The following is a 9,942-nucleotide window of genomic DNA, read 5'->3' as shown; positions in this document are numbered from 1 at the left end:
TGGTAGACAAATCCAAATCCTATCTGAGCATGGAGGAGTGGTGTAGCCACCACTGCACCTATAGCACTATAGCTCATGCTGCCGGGGAGCTGGGCAGAGGGAGATCTCTGACCCTTCACACACACACACACACACACACACACACACACACACACACACACACACACTATACCAGTGCAACTGATGGGTTTGGACTGCACCCTGATTTTTTAAAAAACACCAATAAATTCAAACATTTTCAAAGTTTAAGACTTGCCATGTTTTTATCAGCGAATGAATAACAACCAACCAACATTTTTGTATAACTGCTGCTTACAAGGAAATTAATATATGATAATTTTAAATTTCTGTTTGGTGGGCTTTCCAGAGTAAGTGGGTCCTCATGTACTGCACAGCTTGTGTGTCACTGACACGAATGGGAACCTAACTTTCTAGCTTTATTTTTGGTACCACTGAGTGGCCAATTCCTTCTTCTAAACTTCATCATGGACTACAAACCAGTCAACAAGGGTACTCTCTAGCTGCAGAACTAATGAACTTAATAGAACTTAAATAAGTAAATATTTCCAGTGCAAATGGAAGCTTGAACAACTTTCAGCCCACAGTGTATAGAACCAGTGTAAAATTGGGGCTATGCACACATCAGTGGCTTAGGATGCAGTGAGGTTGATTTTTCTCAGTGTTTCAGTTCACATTCTTACATTTCTGTACACAGTTGAGAGGTAGTGGGGATGTCTTCACCTGATTTGTTTCTGTGTGCTGATCTCCTGTTTGCTGAAGCTGCTATCTGCCCATGTGTCGTCCACTGTCTTAAATGTACCCACCTCAGCTTACCTTTTTCAACAGGTTGGAAGTTGGTTTGAGGGGTAGCGCCTCAATCAGCAGCAGTTTCTCAAGAAACTACAGGATAAATATGGATTGCTGCTCAAGTCAAGTGTACTCAGCTTCAAACACCAGCGGTGGGAACACACTGGAGCCAAAGTAAATGAAAATGGGCGTAGCCAAGGGGGGGATCACCTGCCCCCCCATCAAGTAAAACAATATAAGTACTATTCTAATTGACCAATCAGGTCAGTTCTGCCTCCCATAACAAAAGTCCTGGTCCCCCTAAACCAAGTCCTGCACCCCCAACAAAATCCTGGCTACGCCCATGTATATGGCCCACAAGAACCATTTGCAAATGCAAAGTGGGGCCAGTGTAAGATTCAAGTTTATTGCACACTTGGGAATGCACAAATGTGCACGGCGCATGGCCAGAGTGTGCTTTTCAGGCTTTGTGGTGCAATTCTAGATACCCTTACATCCGTTGTTCCCAACAGAGGGGCAATTTGATTTTGAAGGGGGGCAATTGAGAATGAGTTATTAAGAGTTAATGTCTTCCTCCACGTGAACAGGTGGAGGGCATCAGGATTTTAGAAATGCTTAGGTGGGGCATGGTCAAAAAAAGGTTGGGAACCACTGCTTTAGATGGAAGTAAGCCCTACTGAGCTTGGTAGGGTTTTTCTTTCTTCTGACTAAAGGCGCCCAGCGAGTTAGTCAGGCTACAGGTGTCTGGCCAGAAGACGACGCCCGGTGATCTGCATGTAACGGCGCTTCCTCCCCATTTTTATTTCGTTGACCTGCTTCTCGGCGCTGTCGCTCGCCTACAGAGGTGCTGCTAGACGAGAACAGGGCCTCTGCCAAAGCAAGGCGAAGGACGCGCGCTCCTTTCCCAGAGAAAGAGGCGGGTTTAGAGGTCTGATTTCCAGCCAGGAGGCCGGCAGAAACCAGCCGGTGGCGCTGCAGCTGCGGAAGAGGACGGCCCGCCTATTCTCGTCAGGAGGGCCCCGCAGGCTGGAAACGGAACAGAGACATGTCGGAGCGGGGCTGAGGCTTCCTCACAGCCTCAGGAGCAAAGGGGGCGGCAGCAGCAGCGGGACAACGACGGAGGCAGCTGTGCCCGCTGCCCCTAGGCCCCGCAACCGAAGCAGCAGCGGGGAGAGCCGCCGAAGTGGGCGGCGGCGGAGGAAGCGGCGGCTGCAGGAGTGGCGGCGGCGGCGGAGGCAGCAGGCTGGATCCCTCCCCGGGAAGATGAGGCGGAGGCCCGGGGAGCTGAGCGGGCTGAGCTGGGGCGCGTTCCTCTCAGCCGCCAGGACAAGATGGCAGCGGCCGAGGAGGCGGCGGCAACAGCAGCAGCAGCAGCAGCCGCAGCCAGAGGCTGAGCCCGGCCTGGGAGGCGCCTCCTGGTAGTAGCGCTCTGGTCATGCCGAGGGCTGCTGCGGTGGCGGCGGCGGCGGGGACTGTAGCGCTGCCGGATCTGTGAAGGTGAGAGGCTGGGAGGAGGCGAGCGAGTGACCGAGCGACCCTTCTTCCCCGCTGAGCGGGCAGAGCCAAGCTGAAACGCCCCCCGTCCCCTCCCCTGCCCGCCACTATGTTTTGGGAGTTGTTGTGAACAAAAACCGAGGGGGCTGAACAAGGTAACCAAATAAAAAAGCATTTTAATTCCCTCCCCCTCCTTTTGGGTAAAAAGATCTCTCCACCTCTGAACTGGCAGTGGATCCCCGTCCCCCTACATACCCCCTACATACTTCGACATAAGGAGCTGGGGGCGCCCCGATCTTGGGCTGTAGGGCGAATCCTGTAGGATCGGTCCGGGAAAGTGAGGCAGGTCAGGTTTTCTCGCCGTCAGCTGCCCCTTTTCCGGAACCAGGATTTGTTTGGGAGGCTTTACCACCCCCCTCCCCTCCAAAAAGGGGGAAAGGAAGGCAGGTTTTCTTGGAAGTAAATCCCTTTTGGGACTTCCGAAGAATTGTGCGCGGATTGCAAGTGCCAAGGGAACTGGCTGTACATCCCGAGTTTTATTTGCAGCTAGACGTTGAGTTAGGGCTATCTAGGAGCCTCTCTAATTGCCTACCGGATCTGAGAGCTGGGATAGAAGAAATAGTACGAGAGTACCCGCGAGCATGTGCAGAGTTCTATTTATATTGTACACCCGCACCAGGTCCCCGTGATTCTGGGACCAGGAGGACTGGTTGCAAGGTAAGGGCATGATTTCCAAAACAAGGTTGAGTCCTGGAGCACTTCTTTTTACAAGTTAACTGCTGCCTGACATGGGGGCTTAACCTTCGCATATCTTCTTGCTCCATCGGATGAAGCTGGTGACTCAGTAAAAAAAAAGGGGGGGCTTTTAAATGCTGAAGACGGAGCCACATTTTCTAAAACAAAAATAAAACCCACATTTCCTATGTTGCCTTTTTTCCAGTATAAATTGACGAAGTCGAATTAGGAAGATAGTGAGGCTTGCTGCCACCAACAGCTCTGAGAGCCAACAGATTAGTACTGTACTGTATATAAATAGTTCAGCTCCATTTCGTAGTATCGCTCCCATTCTTGCTTTCTGTGGCGGTCTTTTCCTTTGGCAACCAGAATTTTCTCTTTTGTGTGTCTCTCACCCGTTTGCACTTTTGCTAGATAAGCCTGTTCGGGCCTCTGTAAAACTAACCTTTAGGATCTCTGGATATGAAAGAAGAAATGTGACACGACTGCTCCGCTTGCAACTTGCTAGGGCAGCAGGAAGGCGTGGTCGCAAGCTACTCTAGTTACAAGGGATTATTGCTTTCCTTTGGGACTCAGGGGTAATTTGCAACTGTAGTTTTGGGAAAGTAATGTCTATTTCCATGTCAGAGAGGGGAAACGCCAACTTAAAATGGTACGTGAAGTGAACATTTGATACTGGCAGTAATTCAGAGCTACAGGGGCTTAAAGTTGATGTAGAATTTAAAACTAATAATCACTTAGTCCTTGATTTCTTTTAAGTGAAATGCTGGTATTTGTATTTTGTTTTCCCCTTCATATTGTGATATAGTTTATTCACTGTAAAACGAAGTACTGTGAAATGATACTGTTTACTTTATATAGCATTTTAGTTTGTCATTTTTTGTTGCTTGGTGACAAGCTTAGATACTGATTTGAACAAGAACCGTGTGTAGTCAAGGTTTATTGATTTTTAGATTTTAAATAACTTGATTAAATAAACATTAAAGTCTGAGATCTGTTACAGGATTCCAGTGCTTTTAGTACAGCAGCTTTATACCCAAACACTTGTTTGGATAACTAACAACTTGTCACATTTTCAACAAGATTTAGGGGGCAATCCTAATCATGTCTACTCAGAAGTAAGTCCTGTTGAATTCAGTGGGACTTACTCCCAAGTAAGTGGGGCTAGGATTTCACTCCAATGTACTATGACATTTACATTATTTTTCTCTTTCTATAAACATATTCAACTAAATTTAACTTTGGGTAGAGATTTTGTGCATGTTTTGTAGGCTAAAAATGTCGAGTTCTCTTGGCCAGAGATATTGGTGTCTTATTCTCGTGTGCCTTGTGAAACCAGATACTTGGATATGCATGTAGCTAATTTTGTAAATGCACTTATTTTAAGCCATGACTATGCACTAAGTGCTATATAAAGTGTACTGTTAATCATTGGCTCTTTGTTTTGTGGTGTTCACGTCTATTCCTTTTCTAAATTAACAAATCAAGAACAATGATTTTTGGCATTCCCTGTGTACTTTTCTTGATAGTTGTTGGATTCTTGTATGACACTAAATAGGCTATTGGAATCTTATTTTTGTGGAAATAAAATATTGACATCTGTGTATAGCCCTTCTTAGAAAACTAATTAAAAAGTCATGATGCTCTTTTCTTCCTCATAGTAGGGCAGTTATGATGCTGAGTATAGTATTAACTGAAACTACTCAAGCCATAATAAGGCTCATTGTTTGTTTGAATTTTAGTTTCATACGCGTGACAAGGAGTAAATATGTTCTGACAGCTTTTAGAAGTTTGGCTTGTTGGAGACCTTTTGTAAATGCAGTGTTAACATTAGACAATTTCTTCTGTAGTGCTAAAGTGCCTAATATTAATAAGCGTGTCATTGCGCACACAGATTAAGAAGCACGTAACTAGGTCATGGCTCTAGTATAGAGTTTGTGAATGAGCCAAGCTCTCTTAAAAGGTAATGATTCCATGGAAAAAATATTACATTGGTCACACATAGCTGACCTACTCGAGCTTATTATTATTATGGGTAACTATACATGAACTATATAGCCTATAAATAAGAACTCTAGCCTATATTGTTTGACTTAGAAAAACAGTACAATCCTGTACCTGTCTACTCAGAAGTCAGTTTAGTGAGGCTTACTCCCACATAAGTGGGTATAGGCTTGCAACCTAATAATTATTTGTAATGTTTGGAAGCTTCTCAAACTCTGTAATCATATTTTTGTTGATGTAAGTATTAGTGGACAATCTTATCTTTTTATAGTTCAAAAAGTTTTTGTATGCGAACTAATGACATACATAAGGACGGTAATAATAATAACAATAATTTTATTATTTATACCCCCCCCCCATCTGGCTGGGTTTCCCCAGCCACTCTGGGTGGCTTACAACATATCAACGGCTTACAATGGTAAGTGGTTGAAAAGTCAGAGGGTGGTATCTGAGTTGTACTTCAGAGTGGGCACATTGAAATGCATAGACTTAAGTAGGATGTTGTCTGGGGTGGGGAGCCTCTGGCCTGGGGACTGAATGCTGTCCTCCAGCCCTTGCAAGCATCCCTAGGCTATGTTCTTTTGTTGGGCCACACCCCCCATTGACCCTGCTTCTTGCCATCCTCAAGTGCTTTTGCCTGAAATGTGATAATGCCTCTTGCTTGTGTAAATGGGAAGGTGAGGGTGCACATATAGAAATCTCTTATTTTGTGTAGCTAGAATGTGTAGCCCAATGTACAAAAGGAAGAGTTGCACCTGCAGCTTTGCCTATTTTTGCCTCTGGGCTTCCCCATTACTGATGTGCTTCCCCTAGAGACTGAAAAAGGTTCCCCACTGCTGACCAACCCCCTTTCAATAAGACTGACTTCTGAGCAAACATAGTTGAAGTTGGGCTGCTAATTGGTTACTTTCCAGAATGCTTAGTCGGTAGGAAATTCTGAAACAAATTTTACATTTAACTTGGTTGAATTTGATGAAGTGAAAGTCATACATAGGCTTTTGCTTGGATTTGAGGAAGGCTGAGAAAAAAACTCAGTTACTTGTGCTTGTCCTTTAAGACGTGGGTGGCGCTGTGGGTTAAATCACAGAGCCTAGGACTTGCCGATCAGAAGGTCGGTGGTTTGAATCCCCGCGACGGGGTGAGCTCCCGTCGCTCGGTCCCAGCTCCTGCCAACCTAGCAGTTCGAAAGCACGTCAAAATGCAAGTAGATAAATAGGTACCACTCCGGCGGGAAGGTAAATGGCATTTCTGTGCGCTGCTCTGGTTCACCAGAAGCGGCTTAGTCATGCTGGCCACATGACCCGGAAGCTGTACGTCGGCTCCCTTGGCCAATAAAGTGAGATGAGCGCCGCAACCCCAGAGTCGGCCATGACTGGACCTAATGGTCAGGGGTTCCCTTTACCTTTACCTTTAATGCTCTATAACTTTTCGTAATTCAGTGACAATCATTCATTTACTCTCCTCCCCCTCCCACAAACCATATGTCAAATACCTTAAGTAGGGGCCAGAAAAACACCCCTGGACCTAAACTAACATGTTGAGTGACATCCTAGTTGTCAACCCAGAGGCAACAATGTGTGAAGAGATCAAGGTGATTTAAATTCCCAAGAAAGAAAGGTTGGTTTAAATAACTGATGTAAAACAAGTGTTTAGTATTTTAATTTGTATTTCCTGAACAAGCCTAAATAGTAATATAACAACTAATAAATTGTAACTACGGTAAATAGCTCCCTTAAATTTACTTTGAAGACTAATCCAAAACTCCATGAAGTCCACATCCATTTTTGTGCTACAGGATCTATGTTTGCTTAGACTGGGGGGGTTGTTGTGATTTAAGAGTGTCTTTTTGGCACTTTTTTTTGCACATGTAAGAACACTAAGCAAGTTTCTATACTTGAATGCTAAGTGCCTGGAACCTTTCTTATTTATTTTATTTTATTTTATTTATAAACCTGTCCACCACATTGAGCCCAGGACAGATTACAACTAAATGCAGACTTGAAACAAGCAGGCCAGCACCACATAAAAATATCTTTGAAAGATTTCAAAGATTTCTTTGTGTTTTCTTTAACGTCAAAGCAGGCTGGTGCAGGCTGCTTGGGGAGGAAGAATAGATAGGAAAGGCTGCTTAAGCCTTTTTGCCTATTATAACTTTTTGAACTAGTATTTGTATTGCAGAAGTTATTAGCCTGCCAGCCTTTCCTCCTGCACGTGAAGGTTCGTTCCATGAGAGCCTGAAAAGGAAATAAATATATAAATAATGTTATTGTTTACACAAGTTCCTTTGCCAGTTGCCTGGAAGCAGATCTTATTTACCAGTGGCGGCTTTTTAGAAGCCTGTTATGCTTTCTTTCTGTCCCTTGTCTCATAATATCAGGTACTGCTACTTGTTTTGTCTCCAGTATTTTCCTCCCGTATAAATTAAGACACGATTATGTCACTCCCTAATTACCTTCTCATCGTCAAGTCGAGAAGTGCTGTTGTTTTCCACGTTACAGTTCAGTGCAATGTTTCTGGTTAATGGTACTTAAAATAGCACTGACTAGTTGTGCCTGGCATCATGCCCTTGATGTCTTCAGTTTTCATAACAGTTTCGATTTGGGTGTGATTTTAAATAATTCGTTGGGTTTTGACCCTCCGTTTACCAGGAAGTTGTAACGTGTGTTAGAATAAATCTGTAAAGATTTAAAAAACACACTAAAAGTATAGCTGCACAGATGCTTTGGGCGGGGGGTGGCGGCAGTCTGAGTATGAGCCATATGTTGGCAATTGCTTGCACTTTGTAACTTTGCTTCTCAATCGCTGTTGCATTTAATCTATTTTGATAAGGGAACCTGTTACTGGAATGCTCCTGAAATACAAGATTGAGCTATGAGAATCCTAAAGTTGATCAGTGCAAGCACCAGCTGTACAAGCATTCTACTTTTATTTTAAGTATTCAGCTATTTTAAAAGTGTAAAGTCGGATGGTCCTTTGTTTTGGCACAAGCCCCTGTTAGTAAAAAGTAGCCCCCTGAATATTTGCAGTTCTGTTTAGTTGGCGTACCCCACAATTGTTATATGGAAATGATTTCGTTCAGTTGCGGATATGCCTGGAAGCGAAAGGAAAGTCCAATGCTGTAAAGAAAAATATTGCATAGGAACCTGGAATGTAAGAACCATGAACCTGGGTAAGTTGGATGTGGTCAAAAATGAGATGGCAAGAATAAATATTGACATCCTGGGCATCAGTGAACTAAAATGGACGGGAATGGGCGAATTCAGTTCAGATGACCATCATATCTACTACTGTGGGCAAGAAACCCGCAAAAGAAATGGAGTGGCCCTCATAGTCAACAAAAGAGTGGCAAAAGCAGTACTGGGATGCAATCTCAAAAATGATAGAATGATCTCGATACGAATCCAAGGCAGACCTTTTAACATAACAGTAATCCAAGTTTATGCACCAACTACTGGTGCTGAAGAAACTGAAATTGACCAATTCTATGAGGACTTACAACACCTTATAGAAGTGACACCAAAGAAGGATGTTCTTCTCATTATAGGGGATTGGAATGCTAAAGTAGGGAATCAAGAGATAAAAGGAACAACTGGCAAGTTTGGCCTTGGAGAGCAAAATGAAGCAGGGCAAAGGCTAATAGAGTTCTGTCAAGAGAACAAGCTGGTCATCACAAACACGCTTTTCCAACAACACAAGAGACGACTCTACACGTGGACATCACCAGATGGGCAGCATCGAAATCAGATTGATTATATTCTCTGCAGCCAAAGATGGAGAAGCTCAATACAGTCAGCAAAAACAAGACCTGGAGCTGACTGTGGCTCAGATCATCAGCTTCTTATAGCAAAATTCAAGCTTAAACTGAAGAAAGTAGGAAAAACCACTGGGCCAGCAAGACACAATCTAAATCAAATCCCTTATGAATACACAGTGGAAGTGAGGAACAGGTTTAAGGATTTAGATTTGCTAGACAGAGTGCCTGAAGAACTATGGATGGAGGCTCGCAACATTATACAGGAGGCAGCAACGAAAACCATCCCAATGAAAAGGAAATGCAAGAAAGCAAAGTGGCTGTCCAATGAGGCCTTACAAATAGCGGGGGAGAGAAGGCAAGCAAAATGCGAGGGAGATAGAGAAAGATACAGGAAATTGAATGCAGATTTCCAAAAAATAGCAAGGAGAGACAAGAAGGCCTACTTAAACGAGCAATGCAAAGAAATAGAGCAAAACAACAGAATGGGAAGAACCAGAGATCTGTTCAAGAAAATTGGAGATATGAAAGGAACATTTCGTTCAAAGATTGCCATAATAAAGGACAAAAGTGGTAAGGACCTAACAGAAGCAGAAGACATCAAGAAGAGGTGGCAAGAATACACAGAGGAATTATACCAGAAAGATATGGATGTATCGTACACCCCAGGTAGTGGGGTTGCTGAGCTTGAGCCAGACATCCTGGAGAGTGAAGTCAAATGGGCCTTAGAAAGCACTGCAAATAACAAGGCCAGTGGAAGTGATGGTATTCCAGCTGAACTATTTAAAATTTTAAAAGATGATGCTGTTAAGGTGCTACACTCAATATGCCAGCAAGTTTGGAAAACTCAGCAGTGGCCAGAGGATTGGAGAAGATCAGTCTACATCCCAATCCCAAAGAAGGGCAGTGCTAAAGAATGCTCCAACTACCGCACAATTGCACTCATTTCACACGCTAGCAAGGTTATGCTTAAAATTCTACAAGGAAGGCTCAAGCAGTATGTGGACCGAGAACTCCCAGAAGTGCAAGCTGGATTTAGAAGAGGCAGAGGAACCAGAGACCAAATTGCAAACATGTGCTGGATTATGGAGAAAGCTAGAGAGTTCCAGAAAGACATCTACTTCTGCTTCATTGACTATGCAAAAGCCTTT

General features: G+C 43.9%; 1 protein-coding gene across 8 annotated transcripts in view; it reads left to right on the top strand.

Annotated features, from left to right (window-relative positions):
• The first annotated feature begins 232 nt into the window (after positions 1–232).
• The window catches only part of HIPK3 (homeodomain interacting protein kinase 3), a 69,320-nt gene continuing 59,610 nt past the window's right edge, over positions 233–9,942 (top strand). For 2 of the 8 annotated variants that reach the window (XM_083597775.1, XM_083597771.1), the window contains exon 1: positions 233–2,304. The gene's annotated coding sequence lies outside the window, so the exon portion shown is untranslated. Of the gene's footprint in view, positions 2,457–2,588; positions 3,019–3,558; positions 3,689–9,942 lie in introns of those variants that run through there. The other 6 variants (XM_083597777.1, XM_083597773.1, XM_083597774.1 and 3 more) reach the window with 5 other exon arrangements.

Source organism: Podarcis filfolensis, assembly GCF_964270895.1.
Source record: "Podarcis filfolensis genome assembly, chromosome: 1".
Lineage (NCBI taxonomy): Eukaryota > Metazoa > Chordata > Lepidosauria > Squamata > Lacertidae > Podarcis > Podarcis filfolensis.
This window is presented reverse-complemented; position numbering and strand designations above follow the sequence as displayed.